This window comes from Macaca nemestrina, chromosome 12 (genome assembly GCF_043159975.1).
Source record: "Macaca nemestrina isolate mMacNem1 chromosome 12, mMacNem.hap1, whole genome shotgun sequence".
NCBI lineage: Eukaryota > Metazoa > Chordata > Mammalia > Primates > Cercopithecidae > Macaca > Macaca nemestrina.
Window position 1 is genome coordinate 56,983,791 of NC_092136.1, and position 17,510 is coordinate 57,001,300.

The 17,510-nt window shown below is 45.8% G+C and overlaps 1 protein-coding gene across 4 annotated transcripts in view; it reads left to right on the forward strand.

Annotated features, from left to right (window-relative positions):
* Positions 1–17,510, forward strand: part of DENND2B (DENN domain containing 2B) — a 177,910-nt gene that overhangs the window by 29,202 nt on the left and 131,198 nt on the right. Inside the window, exon 2 of one of the 4 annotated variants that reach the window (XM_071075129.1) lies at positions 2,094–2,134. The exons of 2 other annotated variants lie outside the window; for them this stretch is intronic. The gene's annotated coding sequence lies outside the window, so the exon portion shown is untranslated. Of the gene's footprint in view, positions 1–2,093; positions 2,135–17,510 lie in introns of those variants that run through there. One more of the 4 variants, XM_071075126.1, reaches the window with a different exon arrangement.

The window sequence follows — 17,510 nt, forward strand, 5'->3', positions numbered from 1 at the left end:
TCTTGAGCTCAAGCGATCCTCCAACCTTGGTCTCCCAAAGTGCTGGGATTACAGGCGTGAGGCACCTGGCCTCACAAAACACGTTTTGTTTGTTTGTTTCTTAATTTGGACCAACATAGGAGAAATTTTAAATTTTTTTAGGGAAAGGGACTAAAAACAAAAACCCCAAACCTATTACCATCTTCACAACATGTAAGAAGAGACATTTGCAAACCAAAATAATAAGTTAAAAACAAAGAAAATAGGTTAACAAGGCAGCAAAGAAAGGACTTACTTATCTATTTTATAGTAAGGTTAGATTTAAGATGTTTTGAATCATGAAAAATGATAGCATAAGTTTCTTGATATTTGTCAGTTTGGAAATTTTTATTTAGTAGTGCAACATTAAGAGAAGTTTGACTGTAGAGCTTGTTTCATGCTTTTTTGTAAAAATCATAGTTACTGTTGGGAGTCCATTTTGACAGATTTTGATGTAAACAGTATCAACAAGCATTGTAATTTCACTCAATATGGAATATTCTGGTAGATGGCAAGAAGGAGAGTGAGAACAGTTCTTAGGCTTTCAGTTCCGTGGCCAGGCCAGGAAGAAAGCCGGAGTAGCAGCTACTGTATGTGACTGGTGAGGGCTGCAGGAAGGGGCTGCAAGGACCTGTCTGCCCATGCTTTCTATATGGGGTGGGGCTAGAGGCTGCATAGCACCCTTCTTGCCCAATATGAAACAAGTAGGAGTCTATTTGAGAGGGATGCTGTGGATGGTAAAAACTTTCATCATGGCCTGGACTGATATTTAGGAGGGTCCCTCTTGTAAAGGAATTATCCTGTTTGGTTCTCCAAAAAGAGATCTACAGGAGAAGGCACAGACAAAGGCCCCATTATTTTCTCCAGGGCAGCTGTTCATTGCGCTGGTGCTGGGAGGGGTGTGGGAAGCTTGTCGGACTCAGGCCTAGGTGCTCAGATGTGGGAGTGTTCCTGCTGTTCAGCCCCATTATTTTCTTCTGAGCCTTTCTTGTGGGGACTTTTTGCAAACTGCATTTTCCTCCAAGCAGCAGAATCTTAGCTTCACCTTTTTTGTGGTCTTGGTGCCCTGGAATTTTGGTGAATGCTGAGTGCCTGGGAACAGATAAGCCTGAAAGCACCTTGGGAACTCCCCAAGTCCCCTCTCTTTTGTCCAAGAGAGTGCCTACCTCTGCCTTTCCAGGGGCCATGCTGGGGGAAGTGTGTGTGTTGGCCTCTCTGGAGAAGGGCATGCTAGCTTCCCTGGCCTGTTTACATTAGTCTCATCCTCGCTGCCCTTGATTACAAATGAGGCATTGGGTGGGGGATTTCCCTGCTTCCAGGGAGGTCACTCCTTCCTTTTATCTGTGCTCTCAATTTTTCCACCTGGGGAAGAGCTGCCTTGAAAAAAACAAAAAACAAAAACAAAACAAAAAAAACCCAAAAAACCAAAACTCCCCTTAGCTTAACTCCTTGTCTCATAGACTGCCCAGTAAGTGGATCAGTTCATAATGAGGAAGCAATTCATCTGTCTCCTGAAATTCCCTTCCCCTGGGTTCTCTTAGGCCTTTTCTCACTCTACTGTCTCTGCTGTAGTTGTCAGCACTCCTTCCTAAGAAAACGAACAGTCTTCCCAGCCCAGAGTCTGGTCTGCTTCTGGGCGCTTCTTGAGCTGAGTGTTGATGCAAGGGTTCCTGGACCTTAGGAATGTGTGCCCTGGCACTTTGAGTAGAATGGAAACTCTTTGAGGTTAAGAGCTCCAAGTTTTTTCCTTCCCTCTTCCCCACTCTGTATGTAATGTCTGTGAGAGGAAGGAGGGGTCACTGGGGAGGGTGACCACTGGTGGCCCAGTTTGCTGATGTGGTCACCTCAGAAGGAGGGAAAGCCTGTTGCCCTAAGCATGGGTAAAAAGGTGGCCTCAGACCTCTTTGCTCTTCTGTGGAACCCCCCTGCCCACCTTTTCTTGTTTCGTTGAACAGTCTTGTTATCAGAGCCTCTGAGAGAACTGAGGGATCCTATTTGAAGCTCTTTCTTAAAGGTTACTGCAAAGTATAAGTGAATTTTACTTGGTGGTAACAACCTTTCCACTCTTTTCACAGATTTCACACCCTTTGGAGAGTTTCTTTCTTGGATAATTCAGGTAGGTTTTTACGTTTTGTTTTTTAAATCAGTGGACCTATTTCCGTACAGTGACTTCTTCAATTCCCCCAGCAAAGATCCTTGTTCGGGTCCCTTGAATTTCCTCCCAGTTCCACTGATGATGCTCCTGGTTTCCCAGGGCTTCCATCTCACTCCCACAGATTCCTGTCTACCTTATCATGTCTCAAGCTTTATTTCAGCTTCTATTAGGCCAAATTAGTATCCATTCTCTCTCTTTCTTCCTCCTCTTTTCTTCACTGGAAAGTTAATGTTTTGCCTTTGGGCTTTTCTTTCTAAGCTAGGTTTCAGTTCAGACCTTGGTGCTGTTCCTGTGTTATATTACTTCAGCATACATCTGTGTTGTAGGCCTAAGAGTGGTCAGTGCTTCTATGTTGCTATGAGATTTTAGCTCCTTATCCTTTTGATCAAGCTTTGTCTTGGTGAGCACTTTTTGTATCCTTTAAGAATTCCTTTCTCGCCCCAAGGTCATGAAGATAGTCCTCCTAAGTTTTCCGTAAATGCTTTCCCTCTTAGATAATATTCTCATTTAGACCTACAATCCTATCTTTAGATCTCAACCACTTTTTAAACTCGAATTCCTTTGTTTACAGCTTGTCCTCAGTTTAGGATTGCATTTTTCCTCTTTTGTTACCCATCTGCTGGCCTTTGCAGTGGTCTCTTCGGTTTCCCTCTGTGCTGTGCCTACCCAACTCCCACAGTTTTCCTCTCTGGCGTAGGTCACAGAGGAAATATTTAGTTAGTCCCTGCCAAACATTCTGGTTGTGTTGTTTTGCTTAAAAAGACATGCAGTAAACTGTTTTGATTCTTGGTCTTAGTGCTGTAGGGCAGATGTTTCTCCTATAACGGAGGTGTTGTGGTCAGTTGGAAGGAGTGGTGGACGCGAGTTCGGAGAATTGGATTCTAATCCCTGCAGTGTTACTAGTTTGTGGTGGGATCTTGCACAAGGCACATTTATATGTCTTAATTTTCTTTTGTTAGAGGGGACCTTATTTCATGATGAAGAAGATAGGACTCTCTGGGTATGAGATGGGAATCCAAAGAGTAAGCCTGGAAGATCCAGGAGAGACTAGACAGGCAAGAGGCAGAGAACCATTACCGTGAGCATCCTTAGTGGAACTGGAAGGGAATTCAGATGACTCCAAACAGATAAAAGTAATATATGTAGTCACTTTGAAAAAGTATAAAACATGGTAAGAAAAACTGATGGAAATTCTCTGACAAGGATCACTTCAGGAGATAACTGCCTATCTATCCCTCAGTGTGCTGCGGGTCCACACCTGTTTGCTGTCACCCTTGGGATGTGGGAGGCGTGGCCTTCTGCGGGTTCAGTTCCAGAATTCTTCCTCCCACCTTCCACCTCCTTCATAAACTCAGGAATATTTGAAACTCAGCCCAGATCTTCACCTGGCTTGGATTTCTCCATCATGTGGAGATTGGTCCTTGGAAGTTGTAGCTTCCAGAGACCTTCGCTATTTGCTAACATGTCCAAGCTCTACATTTGTTGATTGTCGGTTCTGTACATGGCTATGTTCAAATTCTTGTGTCCTGAGGATGGTATGATTTGGTTCCAGTAAGGAAGGGGAGGGTATGTGGGGGACCCTGTCATCAAGAACTAAGAAATAAAGGGAAACGGCTGGGCGCAGTGGCTCACGCCTTTAATCCCAGCACTTTGGGAGGCTGAGGTGAGCAGATCATGAGGTCAGGAGTTCGAGACCAGCCTGGCCAACAGAGTGACACCCCATCTCTACTAAAAATACAAAAATTAGCCAGGCATGGTGGCGGGCGCCTGTAGTCCCAGCTACTCGGGAGGCTGAGGCAGGAGAATCACTTGTACCTGGGAGGTGGAGGTTGTGGTGAGCCCAGATCGTGCCACTGCACTCCAACCTGGGCAACAGAGCAAGACTCCATCTCAAAAAGAAAAAGAAATAAAGGGAAACAACTGAGTAGGTGCCCTTTTGGTGTTCCTGAGAGGCAGGCCTTTGAAGAAGAAATAAAATGGTTTAACTTCTGTCTATGTAATCCCCAGCCCTCCTCCCCAAATACACATACTCAGATAGGCAGAGCTACATTTCTTCCTTATCCCTGTACCCTTCTGAAATGACTGAGATTTAATCAGATCTTGCATAGTTTAGACTTTTTTGTTGTTGTTCCAGTGAAAGATTTGCATTGGCTTCTTCCAGTACAGAATGAGTTGGACAAAGACAGTCTCCAAAGTATTTTGCTGCTCTGTGGTCCTTTGTAAAGCAAAAATTCTCCTAAAGAAGTACTGAGGGCCGGACACGGTGGCCCATGCCTGTAATCCCAGCACTTTGGGAGGCTAAGGTGGACAGATCACTTGATCCCAGGAGTTCGAGACCAGCCTGGACAACATGGTGAAACCCCAGCTCTGTAAGAAATGTAAAAATTAGCCAGGTTTGGTGGTGTGTGCCTATAGTCCCATCCACTGGGGAGGCTGGCTAGGTTTGGTGGTGTGTGCCTATAGTCCCATCCACTGGGGAGGCTGAAGTGGGAGGACCACCTGAGTCCAGGGAGGTCGAGACTGCAGTGAGCTAAGATTGTGCCACTGCACTCCAGCCTGGGTGACAGAGTGAGACCCTGTCTCAAAAACAACAGCAAAGTAGCCAGGCGCGGTGGCTCACGCCTGTAATCTAGCACTTTGGGAGGCCGAGGTGGGTGGATCATGAGGTCAGGAGTTTGAGACCAGGCTGGCCAACATGGTGAAACTTCATCTCTACTAAAAATACAAAAATTAGCCAGGTATGGTGTCGCATGCCTGTAATCCCAGCTACTTGGAAGGCTGAGACCGGAGAATTGTTTGAACCCAGGGGGTGGAGGTTGCAGTGAACCGAGATTGCACCACTGCACTCCAGCCTGGACAACAGAGCAAGACTCCATCTGAGGAAAAAAAAAAGAAGAAGTACAGAAGGATGCTTGTCTTTTCAGGGTTAGTGATGAGGATGAAGATCCATGCTCACCGTTGCTGTGCCCAACACTGGGAGGCTCTCGCTGCTGAAACTTGCTAGAGAAAGTTTTGGAGCTAAGTAGAATAGTTCTGGGCAGAAGAGTTCCATAATTGATTCCGTATACTTTCAAGTAGGAGTTCTCTGTTATTTTGCAATTCTTTATTTTTGAGCCCCTGTGATACTCACCATGGTTTTTTGTTGTTGTTGTTGTTGTTTTTTTTTTTTTTTTTTTGAGACAGAGGCTGCTCTGTTGCCCAGGCCGAAGTGCAGTAGCGTGATCTTGGCTCACTGCAAGCTCCACCTCCCGGGTTCACACTATTCTCCTGCTTCAGCCTCCCGAGTAGCTGGGACTACAGGTTCCCAGCTAATTTTTGTATTTTTACTAGAGACGGGGCTTCACCGTGTTAGCCAGGCTGGTCTCCAAATCCTGACCTCCTGATCCGCCAACCTTGGCCTCCCAAAGTGCTGCGATTACAGGCATGAGCCATTGCGCCCGGCCCTATATTCACCATGTTTTTATGTATTCCATAAGCCCTAACTCCATTGTGACCTGCATCCCTGATGAGGATGCCTCCTACTTTCCTGAGACTGTTAGAGCTAGGTGACATAGAACTCTGGGTTAGTTTCTTTTCTTTAGGTGGATTGGTACTCCCAGCCAGCCAGCTCGGGAGAACAGGCAGTGAGCATTCCCCATAGGCTCTGTAGATGTGTTCCTTATGAATGTCAACAATGTCTGGTTGAACTAATAGTTTGATCTGGGGCTGGATAAGAGTTGTGAGCCTGTGTCTGGCATTTGGTATTTTCCCCCATTCTTTGATCTTCAGTTGTCCTAGGCAGGTGACCCAACTGGTGTCTGTCACATGATATCCAGTGTGTCCTCCCTGGCACTCCAGTTCTCAGTACTCACGAACCGGTTGGCTTCTGTATCTCTCACCAATCACAGGTAATTGAGGTCTCCCTCAGGTAAGTGTTCTTCAGATCCTACTCACATCCTCTTTAATCCTCATCTTTCCTTCTCTTTCTGTACTTACGATTTTGCTTAATTGCCTCAGGAAACACCCTCCTTATCCCCTTTCCTCTTTGCCTGTGGGATAAAAGCTAGCTTTGATGATAGCTGGTAAAAGTGTGAAACCAAGAATACTTCTGAAAGGACAGTCAGACATTTGGGAATGAAAGTAGATGGTTTGAAGAATCAGTGCCATCACTATTGTTCTTGAGAATGCTTTTAAAAATCCTTCCAGATATCCATCTTTTAATTAACCTCTCCTTCTTCCAGGACCACAGTTTGAAATATGTAAAAATTATTTATTTATTTTTTGAGTCAGAGTCTTGTTGTGTTACCCAGGTTAGAGTGTGGTGGCGCGATCTCAGCTCACTGCAACCTCTGCTTCTGGGCTCAAGTAATTCTCCCACCTCAGCCTCCCAAGTAGCTGGGACCACAGGCACGTACCACCACGCCCAACTAATTTTTGTTTTTTTGTAGAGATGGGTTTTGCCATGTTGCCCAGACTGGTCTTGAACTCCTGGGCTCAATTGATCTGCCCACCTCAGCCTCCCAAAGTGCTGGGGTTATAAGTGTGAGCCACTGTGCCTGGCCAAAAATGATTTAATTTTATTCCTCTTACATTTTGTTTTATTGCTAGTATTTACAGAGGTATTGTTTTGTGTCTTTATTATGTATAAACAGTATTTCAGCCATGTTGTTCATTAATGAGCTTGTCTGCACATCTGGCTACCATGTCTGGTGTTGTTTCTGTGGAAAACTGTCTTCAACCTGTAAAGGGCGACTGCCTGAGAAAGGAGCTTTTAGTGAAAACACAGTCTGTTCATCCTCTGGCCCCTGCTGGTGATGTTGCTCTAGAAGAGACTGACTCTATTCCCATCATATGAAGAGGAAGAAAAGTGCTTCCAAGGGCTGTCCGGAGCTAGGTCCGGAAAGCTAGGTCTGTTCTCTTTAGTCTCTAGACTAGAGGAGCTGGAATGTGCCATGCCTAACTTTGCCTAAGCTCTTTTCTTTTTCGCACTATGTATCACACTGGGAAATACTTAAGCTTAACACCCAATGAAGTGTTCCACCACTTTGAAAATCATGATGTAATTATGACAGGATCACATTCTTTAAACATACTGTTTAGTGGGGTTAGTGGAATTGTCTCCTCTGATTTTTGACGAGGAAATAATACATTCTTGTTGCGATGCCATATCAGGCCTTAGGATGGAAAGCGTCTAATTTAAAGCTACGGACCTTTCCTGTAGAATGCATATGCTGCTAATCTACGAAAACTACGAAAACTGAAGAGGTCCCAGTGCACTATGTGTAAACTGCAGCATCTTCTTGTGGAATGAACAGTTCAGGAAAATGGAATGACTTTCCAAACTGTACTAGGTTCCAGGTGACTGAAAATTTCCCGTGAGGGTGGGAAAGCTTATCCAGATGTTCTTGCTTGGGGATCAGTGTGTGTCATCCCATTCCAAAGAAGTATAGTCACAGCTGATTTTATCTTTGTCCTTTCTGTGGTGCCCAGGGATGCTCTTTTTGAGTTCATCTTTGGTCTTGTCTCTCTGAGAAAAGCAGCATGCATTTTGATCTAGGTTTAAACAGTTAAAATCTGTGGCCACAGGGTAAGGTGAAACTAATGGCTCTAAGTAGCCAACTTTTTACCTTTGCTTCATTGGCACCAGGCTGTGAGTAACTGAACTAACCAGCTGCAGACCCTTATTATGCAATTTTGAGGTGAGGATGGGTGAAATCCTACGGGCTGGGAGACAGACATGTTTGGCTACCAGAGAGATGACATCAGTTCATTTACTGGTGCTGTGGAGAAAGGGGAGATTCCAGGTGCTTAGCCTTCTTCCTGCATGTGGGGGTGTCCAGAGCCACCCTTAATCCTATTAGCAGCCAAGGCCTTTGCTTGGGAAAAACCGTATTTAACTCTGTGTCTATGTGTTGACATAGGGACATGAAGTTGGAAGGCGTCTTGTATCTTTGGCTTCCCGAACAAAGCTTTGAAGAACAAACAGACGTGTGTCTATATGTGTCTCTGTGTGTATTTGGAGGAAGCACAGGCTTCTGGGAGCTGTGGTACTAACAGTAGGACTGGAAAAAGCCTTATGACCTCTGAAGCATGACTGAGGGAATTGAGCTGGGAGGCATTGGAGCCCATCTGCTCACCAGCTTTGTTGGCCTGTCGGATGTTGGGCTCCCCCTCCGGTTCTTCCCTCCTCCCTCAAGATGTGTTAGAAAACGAAGCCTGCTGCCTGGAAAGCAGGTGACACCAAAGCTTATGCTAAGAGGATCCAACGTCACATCCGTGGACCTGCCTGGGCCTCCCTGTGACTGGATTGCTGCGGGTCTCCCTGAGACCCTTGCTCACACTCAAGTGTAGCTGCTGCTTACTGCAAGCCGTCTGGGGCCAGCCCAGGCTTGTTCTGTCGGGGCCTCTCCCCACCACTGTGTTCTCGCCTCCTGTGGGCTTTCACATACGAGGGCCTTACCATCCCTGAGTTGCCAAAGTCCTTGTTCTGAGAACCCAGTGCCTCCCCTTCAGGGCCCAGGAAGCTGTGGGTGAGCTCTTGGTTTCCTTCTCAGCCGGACACTTCTGGGAAACGATCTGCATTCCTTTCTGCCCAACTCTGCCTCTGGGGCTGTGTGGGGTGTGGCTGCCTCATGCCTCTGTGAGGAGGAATGCTAGCGCAGTTCTGCAGTTCCACTGAGACCAGCCATCGAAGGTAACCGGGAGTTTGAAGGTGGAATTCCCTTTTCTTGCAGTCCTGGAGCCGGGAGCTAGCTTTTCATGGATTGTGATGAGGTGTTGGTTCTTTTTTATTTTTATTTGGAGACGGAGTCTTGCTCTGTTGCCAGGCTGGAGTGTAGTGGCGCAGTCTCGGCTGACTACAACCTTCGCCTCCCGGGTGCAAGTGATTCTCCTGCCTCAGCCTCCCGAGTAGCTGGGACTACAAGTGTGCGCCACCATGCCTGGCTAAATTTTTTATTTTTTGGTAGAGACGGGGTTTCACCATGTTGGCCAGGATGGTCTCGATCTCTTGACCTCGTGATCCACCCACCTTGGCCTCTAATAGTGCTGGGATTACAGGCATGAGCCACTGCGCCTAGCCGAGGTGTTGGTTCTTTTAAAAATTTTCCAACTTGCTTTCCTGTCTCCCTGTCACTCTGGAAGGTGGGGGTAAGGGGTAGGAGGAGAGAGAGTAGGCTTAGTTCGCTGTGATCCATCTTTGGCACTGGAGATGGGTGTGGCAGATACCTTTTGTGAGGAAGGAGCGTAGGGGCAGGGGAGAGAATCTGCCTGTTGGTCTTGGTATAACTGGGCGTCTCCGCAGTCTGGCTGTGTTGACTTTCTGGATGATTTGTGAACGCATCCCCTGGCCCCTGAAGCCAATACCATCCTTACCTGGTTTGAAGTCTTTCAGAGTGCACCCAGCATCATCAGCTCCTGCAAGCAGAAAGGGCCTAAGGGAGCATGAACACACACTCGGTAGAAGTTAAGCCTGATTTTTTAAAATTTAAATTTAAATTTTTAGTTTTTTAGGGAGTGAGTGAGCCCTAGAGAATTAAATTTAATTTCTCCATCATTTTTTTAAGGAGACAGGGTCTTGCTATGTTGCCCAGGCTGGTCTTGAACTCCCGGGCTCAAACGATTCTCCTGCCTCAGCCTCCCAAAGTGCTGGGATTACAGGTGTGAGCCACCCCGCTGTGCCCAACCCAGAAGTTGAGCCTGAGAGGGAGGCTCATTGCCCTGTGTCTACCCAAGGATGTGTGTGTGTGTGTCTGGAAGTGGAGAGTGGGAGTGAATGCATCTAATAAACTGGAGAGGATCTGGAGAGACGATGGTGGGGGCTGACTGTGGGGAGCACAAAAGCTGGGACTTTTGCAGAGGTGTGTTTGCTCCCAAGTGGCCAGAAGCCAGGAGTAGTGGAGAAGGTGGGTTTAGGCATGCTAAGTTATGCTTGCATTGCTGAGTACCTTGGGTATGATGGCCAGGAATGCTTTCCTCTGGGAATTGGGCTGATCTCCTGACAACCCTCCCCATTTTATACCCATTACATACTTATGTGATTCTTACCTATCAGGGAGGTCTTGGGGTCGTGTGTTGTAGAGCAGAGGCTCTGGGTCTGAGAATGGGCTGGTCAGCCAGAGGCTCCACCTCCCAGTGTGTTGGCTGCCTCAAGGATGCCATCCTTCTTTGCAGCTGCCAATCTTCACTGGTGTCTGTGCCTTGGCAGGATGTAGAGCCCTTCTCATGGGTGCTTTGCCTCTTTGGGGTCTTGAGAACAGATGGGCTTAATTTGAAGCAGATCTCCCTCTAGGACCCAGATCTGAAATACATATTAGACGACGACTACTGGTCTTGGCTTTTCTTCCTTATGTGTCTCTTTCTTCCTTTTATCTTCCCACTACTGTCAGGCACTGTGAGCAGCCGTTGCTGTCACACAGGTGGATCAGAACATGAAGAATGGAGCTAAATAGAACTGTCTGCATGCTGCTTTGATGGGCTCAGGCTCAGTTTCAGAGAAAAGGTGGATTGGAGCCTGTGATGGGGGCTCCTTTCCCCCCACCAGAGTGTGTAAAAGCAGGGAGGAACAGGTGGGAAGGCACTTTAGGAGTTGGGAGGGTGTTAATTCCACCTCTTCTCTCCTTCCTCTGTACCCCGCCATTCCCTGTGAGTTGTCAAGGGCTAGAGAGATAACAAAGATCTTGCTTTCCACTATCAGGCAATGCACCCCTCGCTGAATTTTTCAGCTCCACTGACATTGTGAGGCAAATATTATATAAAGCTTATTTTCTGACCTGAGGGAATTTATAAGCTATTGGAGAGACAGTATTTGTTAAACAAGTAGAGAATATCCAAGATCTTAACTGTGTTGGTTTATGGATCATCGATATATTTATAGTTCAGAACAAGAAAGTTGTATCTTATACAACCACAGAAAACTTTTCTTGGAGGAGGCAGGATTTTTCTGGTCTTTAAAGTTGGGCCAACTTTGTAGGGAAAAGAGAGGTGTTCAGAACACTCCAGTGTCAGGCAATGATCTACCTTGGAAGGGTAGGTGTGGCAGAGTGAGCAGAGCCAGGGACCTGAGCTCTGGAAGTCCTGCCATTACATAGTTGATGTGAAGTGACGCAGTGAAGGTGGAGTTTTGTGGAAATCTCTCTTGTAGATAGATGAAAATAGGATAATTTTGGAGAGGCCAGAGAAAGGCAGTGAGGAAGCCTGCTAAAGGGCATGGCAGGTCAGCAACAGGAGAGAGGAAGGGGGCGAGTCCTAGAGAATATTCCAGAGTAGACGAGGCAGGACTGACATGAAGGATGAACTTGAGGGGAAAGACAGAAGACGCCGACATTTCTGACCTGTGAGAACTGACCAATACTGACATGTTCTGTTTGCGAAGTACTTGGACTTTTCAAAGCACCTTTTCATTCAGCAAAGCGTTGTCTGGGTTCTTAGAGTTCATCTAATCTGGCTCCGTTTTATGGAAGGGGAGGCTGGGGAAGAAAAGGGAAGCGACTATTCCCAGCGCACACAGCTATTCAGTGGTGGAGCGGGACCTGCCATCTAGGCCTCTCCCTGCTAAGACAATTCTAAGACAACAGCAGCATGGAAGAGAGTGTGCAGTTGGCAGAAAGTCTGTCTGGCTGGATAACATTAGGTGATAAACCAGTCTCTCTGAGAGCTGAGAGAAACTTATCTTACTTTTTGTCCTCCACTCTTTCTTGCCCCATCCCTGTTTTCCATCTCTGCTTCACGCTCTTGTTGTCTGGTCTAATTAACTTCCTCTGTTGGAGCAGCTTCCCCTCTTGGGTAAACTCAGACATGACCACAGCAAAGCAGCGTGGAATCTTCTGTTAGGTCAGTGTTCCCAGAGATGGTGGCAGCACTCAGCCATCTGGGTCAGAAGCTGGAGTCCTTCTGGAGCCTTGCTCACTTCTGCAGCTGGTCACCTCCCGAGTCCTTGTTTCTTACTAAAAGAGTGCTCGGTCCGCCCTGCTTGTCCCCATTCTCACTGCCCCACACGGCGTGTCCTTGAAAGCAGTGACCCCTCACAGAGTGGGTTCTTGTGGTCTGCATCCTGACCCCCAGCTTCCCTGCAGATGCAGCTGCACTGGAGCCCCTGAAGACAAACCAGGGAAGTGCTGCATCCTGTGGGGCAGGAGGCTTTGCTTTGCCCAGGGCTGGGCTCCTGAATGAATTTTGGTGCAGCCTTAACGGCTGAGTTGTGCTGTGGAAGGTGCACAGCTGTGTCCAGGCACTCCTGGAAGAGGAAGTTGAGGTCATGAGGCTGAATTAGGCTTTGTGTGCTCCTTCTAGGTTCTCAGCATTTGTCTGGTCCTTTACTTGCTTTAGATCTCTGCCCTAGCCACTGTAGGCAGGAGCAGCTCTCTTCCAAGAGGTTCCCAAGGTAATAAACTTCATAGTCCCCTGAGTTTAGTCTGAATGGCCTTGGCCTTGGGGTCCATCCCAAGTTCCATAGCCAGCAGTTGGGTCCATGTCTCACATTTTCGTCCTTGTCTCCTCTACACAAAATTGCCACAGTCCACCCCCGTCCCCCCTCCCCACCTCCAGTCTGGTGCAATAGGGATTTAAGGAGGAAATGGACTACCTGGATAGTAGAGGAAGGAAGTTTGTGGCTGGCAAATTGTTATTTTATTTGGAAAGTCTATCCCATTCTCTCCCGCCACTCAGAGCAGCAGATTAAGTCAGATGTCGTTGAGCTGTCTCTCTTCCTAGCCATCTTGGATAAAATAGAGGTACAGGCTTCACCCTTCAGAAGCTTGCTGAGACAGTCTTATTTACTAACAACAACAAAACAAAAACCACTTCAAGCCCCCAAATCCCAACCACACAAGTCTCTATCTTTGCCTCTGACAACTCTCGTGTCTCTCTGGGTCTTGGACCCTCTGTGACTTAGTTAAAGCAGTGGTAACTTGGTAACTGTCTTGGGAGCACGCAGAGAGAGTCAAGCCTCAGCTTGCCAAATTTTCCCAGAGTATGCACCCCTTCTTCATCTCCTCTGGGCCTTTTTCTTAGAAGAGCTGTGTCATGCTTTACTGATGGTAGATGCTGTCTGCATTGGAGATGAGTGGCTATAATCTTTACTGCCTTCGGGAGGACTGTGAAATCGTTGACTTCCTTTATCTGCTTGGGTTTGAGATGAGCTAGCATCTACCAGTTTTAGCCTCTGGAGTCCCATGGCCTCGTGAGAAGGGAGTGTTCTGCTGGCACAAGCTGTGCGGGGGACAGTAGTCCTTGACCCTTTGTTCTTTTCACTCTGCCTTCCTCCTCTCAGTCGTTCACAGCTCAGCCAACCAGCTAAGTGGGGTGTAGACAGTTGTATCACCCCGGGGTAAGGAGCCCCAGACAGGGAGGGAATAAAGGCTTTCTGAATTCTTTCTTTCCTGCACTTTCAAAAGGCTAAGTGGTGCTCAAGTATGTTCCTTCACATCCCTGAGAGTAATGCTCAGGAATTCCCCCAAATTTGCCACTCTGAGACTTCCAAACAAGCTTCCTCCTGTTTCTGTCCTTCAGGATCTTAAATTGCTTTCTACTCTCCCCGCTCCCTCCACATTCCTCTGCTTTTCCTTTCATCATCTTCCCTTCCTTGCATCCTGGGGTCTAATTGATTTCTCTATCGCACAAGTTGTTCAATGTTGATCTCTAAGTGAATGAACATTCATAAGGACCTCTTTTTACACAAAGGCAAACTAGCTGTCTTCCACATAAATATAGGATGGGCCCAGTGCATGTCTTATTAGGAAAGGTGCTAATCATTGCATAGATTAGGAACTTCTAAGTTCTTAACCTTGGGGAAAAAGAAGATGGTTTAAAAAATGGCATCTTCTCCTGTAGGATGTTGATGTTTATTTAGTATGACTCATCTGTAGATCAGGGCCACCTTCCATGTTCCTAGGATAAGAACTGGATATTGAAGGGCCACTGCTCTTCTCTCTCCCCAGGTCCTTAGAAGAAGCATCATAGGGTCCCTTTACAGGAGATAAGCTGGTATGTCTGTATCCCAGCAATCCCCAAAGAAGCTGAAATGCGGCATTCCTATCATGTAATGTTTCGGTTACAGCATTTAAGCCTGAGTCCTTGCTCACAACAGCTATCACATAACAGCTTAGTATAGGAGGTTAAAGATCCACAAAAATTCACTCTGATAGTTAAAAATATCACTGTGATTCTGCTTGTAGTGAACCGTGGTTTGGGGAGATGATGGGTCAGAATTGTTTGGATTCCTGAGCTGTTCTGTATCCTTGATAAAGCTTGGATGGTCAGAGCCCCGACTGGGGGGTTTTGATGTGACTAGCAGGAGGGACAAAGTGCAGGTCAGGCAGGGCCCAGCTGTCTCTTCTTTCTGTGAGTGTTCTTTATTCCCCAGAGATGACTCCATGGGGATGAAAGTGGTAGTTTTCTATCTTCCTGTTCTGCAGGAGAACTTACTACAACCTCATGAAATCAGATGTGTTATCTTACTTCTCAGTTTAAGGGGCTCCAAAAGACTTGATTTCCATTTTTTCTTTCAATATATTTGTCTGAAATGTTATTCACGACTCCATTTGCCCCTGGGACTGCAAATATAGTATATGTCCCCTGGAAACACTTTTGTTCTAACCAGAATGGAGGACGGTAGGACATGAATCTCATTTGATCTGGGCCCTGTGTTTTGTCAGCTAAACTCAGAATCACATTTGCTCACCAGTTGACTCATATTGAACCTTTCCTCAGGTCTTTTTCACTAATAACCATCTTTATCCTGTTGTCTTACAGTATTTTTCTAAGCTTCAGTGTAAAATTACATATTTTACCCTTTAAAAATTTCATCTTGCCGTATTTAACCTGTGGTTTCAGTTTGTGGAGGCTTTTCTCTCTGATGATATCTAGTATATTAATTATCCCTCCCAATTAATTTATCATAAGCATATTTGATAATTGTGTCTTATCCAAGTCAGTGATAAAAAGGGTAACCATAATGGGATCTAGAACAAATGGGAAAAGAAAGGAATATTACAAGCTAACATCTCTGATGGATATAGATGCAAAAATCCTTAACAGAACACTAGCAAATAGAATTCAACAGCACACATTGAGTCTAATAAGACAAAGGTCCAGTATCCAGCATCTATAAGTAACTTAAACAAATTTACAAGGAAAAAAAAATCCCATTTTTAAAAAGTGGGCAAAGTACATGAACAGACACTTTTCAAAAGAAAACATACATGTGGCCAACAAGCATATGAAAAAAAGCTCAGCATCACCGATCATTAGAGAAATGCAAATCAAAACCACGGTGTGATACCATCTCACACCAGTCAGAATGGCTGTTATTAAAAAGCCAAAAAATTACAGGTGCTGGCAAGGTTGTGGAGAAAAAGGAATATTTATGTAGTGTTGGTGGGAGTGTAAATTAGTTCAACCATTGTGGAAGACAGTGTTGCGATTCCTCAAAGACCTAAAAACAGAAATATCATTCCACCCAGCAGTCCCATTACTGGGTATATGCCCAAAGGAATATAAATAATTTGATTATAAGATGCCAGGTGCAGTGGCTCATGCCTGTAATTCCAGCACTTTGGGAGGCCGAGGCAGGCAGATCACTTGAGGTCAGGAGTTCAAGACCAGCCTGGCCAACATGGCGAAACCCTGTCTCTACTAAAAATATATATATATAAAATAGCTGTGTGCGGAGCTGTGCACCTGTAGTCCTAGCTACTTGGGAGGCTGAGGCAGGAGAATTGCTTGAATCTGAGAAGTGGTGGCTGCAGTGAGCCAAGATTGTGCCACTGCACTCCAGCCTGGGTGACAAAGCAAGAACCTGTCTCCAAAAAAAAAAAAAAAATTGTTTGATTATAAAGATACATGCATATGTATGTTCATTCCAACACTATTCACAATAGCAAAGACATGGAATCAACCTAAATGCCCATCACAGTAGACTGGTTAAAGAAAATGTGGTACATATACACCATAGAATACTATGCAGCCATAAAAAAAGAATGAAATCATGTCCTTTGCAGAAACATGGATGGAGCTGGAGGCCACTATCCTTAGCAAACTAATGCAGGAGCAGAAAACCAAATACCACTTGTTCTCACTTATAAGTGGGAGCTAAACATTGAGTACACATGGACACATAGAGGGGAAGAGCAGGCACCAAGGCCTACTTGAGGGTAAAGGGTGGAAGGAGGGAGAGGATCAGGAAAAATACTAATGAGTACTAGGCTTAACACCTGGGTGATGAAATAATCTGTACAACAAGCCCCCATGACACAAGTTTACCTGTATAAGAAACCTGCACATGCACCCCTGAACTTAAAAGTTAAATTTTTTAAAAAAGAGGCTGGGCATGGTGGCTCACACCTGTAATCCCAGCACTTTGGGAGGCCGAGGTGGGCAGATCACGAGGTCAGGAGATCGAGACCATCCTGGCTAACACAGTGAAACCCTGCCTCTACTGAAAATACAAAAAATTAGCTGGGCGTGGTGGCACATGCCTATAGTCTCAGCTACTCGGGAGCCTGAAGCAGGAGAATTGCTTGAACCCAGGAGGCGGAGGTAGCAGTGAGCTGAGATCACGCCACTGCACTCCAGCCTGGGCGACAGAGCGAGACTCCACCTCAAAAAAAAAAAAAAAAAAAAAAAGCAGAAGAATGAATTTGAACAGTGGCCTCAAGTCAAAAAAAAGAAGAAAAAGGGTTCATGTACCATGATCAAATGGGATTTATCCCTGGGATGCAAGGATGGTATATTACTCCATTCTCATGCTGCTATAAAGAACTGCCCGAGACTGGGTAATTTAGAAAAGAAAGAGGTTTAATTGACTCACAGTTCCACATGTCTTGGAGGCCTCAGGAAACTTACAATCATGGTGGAAGGCACCTCTTCACAGAGTGGCAGGAGAGAGAATGAGTGTAAGCAGGGGAAATGCCAGGCACTTAGAAAACCATCAGATCTCATGAGCTTCACTCACTGTCATGAGAACAGGATGGGGGAAATGGCCCCCATGATCTAATCACTTCCCATTGGATCCCTCCCATGACACCTGGGGATTATGGGAACTACAAAATGAGATTTGGGTGGTGACACAGCCAAACCATACCAGATGGCTCAACATATTCAAATCAATAAATGTGATAAAACAGATGGTATGTGCCTAAACTTCTGGGAGTTCCAGAGTTCCTCTTCCTGGTTGATATTGATTCATTTCATAGCACTGTTTGGACCCAGCTGTCCCGAGTTACCAGTCCATCCAGCTGCCAGTGTATCTCTGATTTTTTTTTTTTTTTTACAAGATCAAGAGAGATTTTTCTGAAGTCCAGATAAATTATGTCCCTGACATTCTTTGCCATATGTATGTGCATATGTGTGTATTTAAATT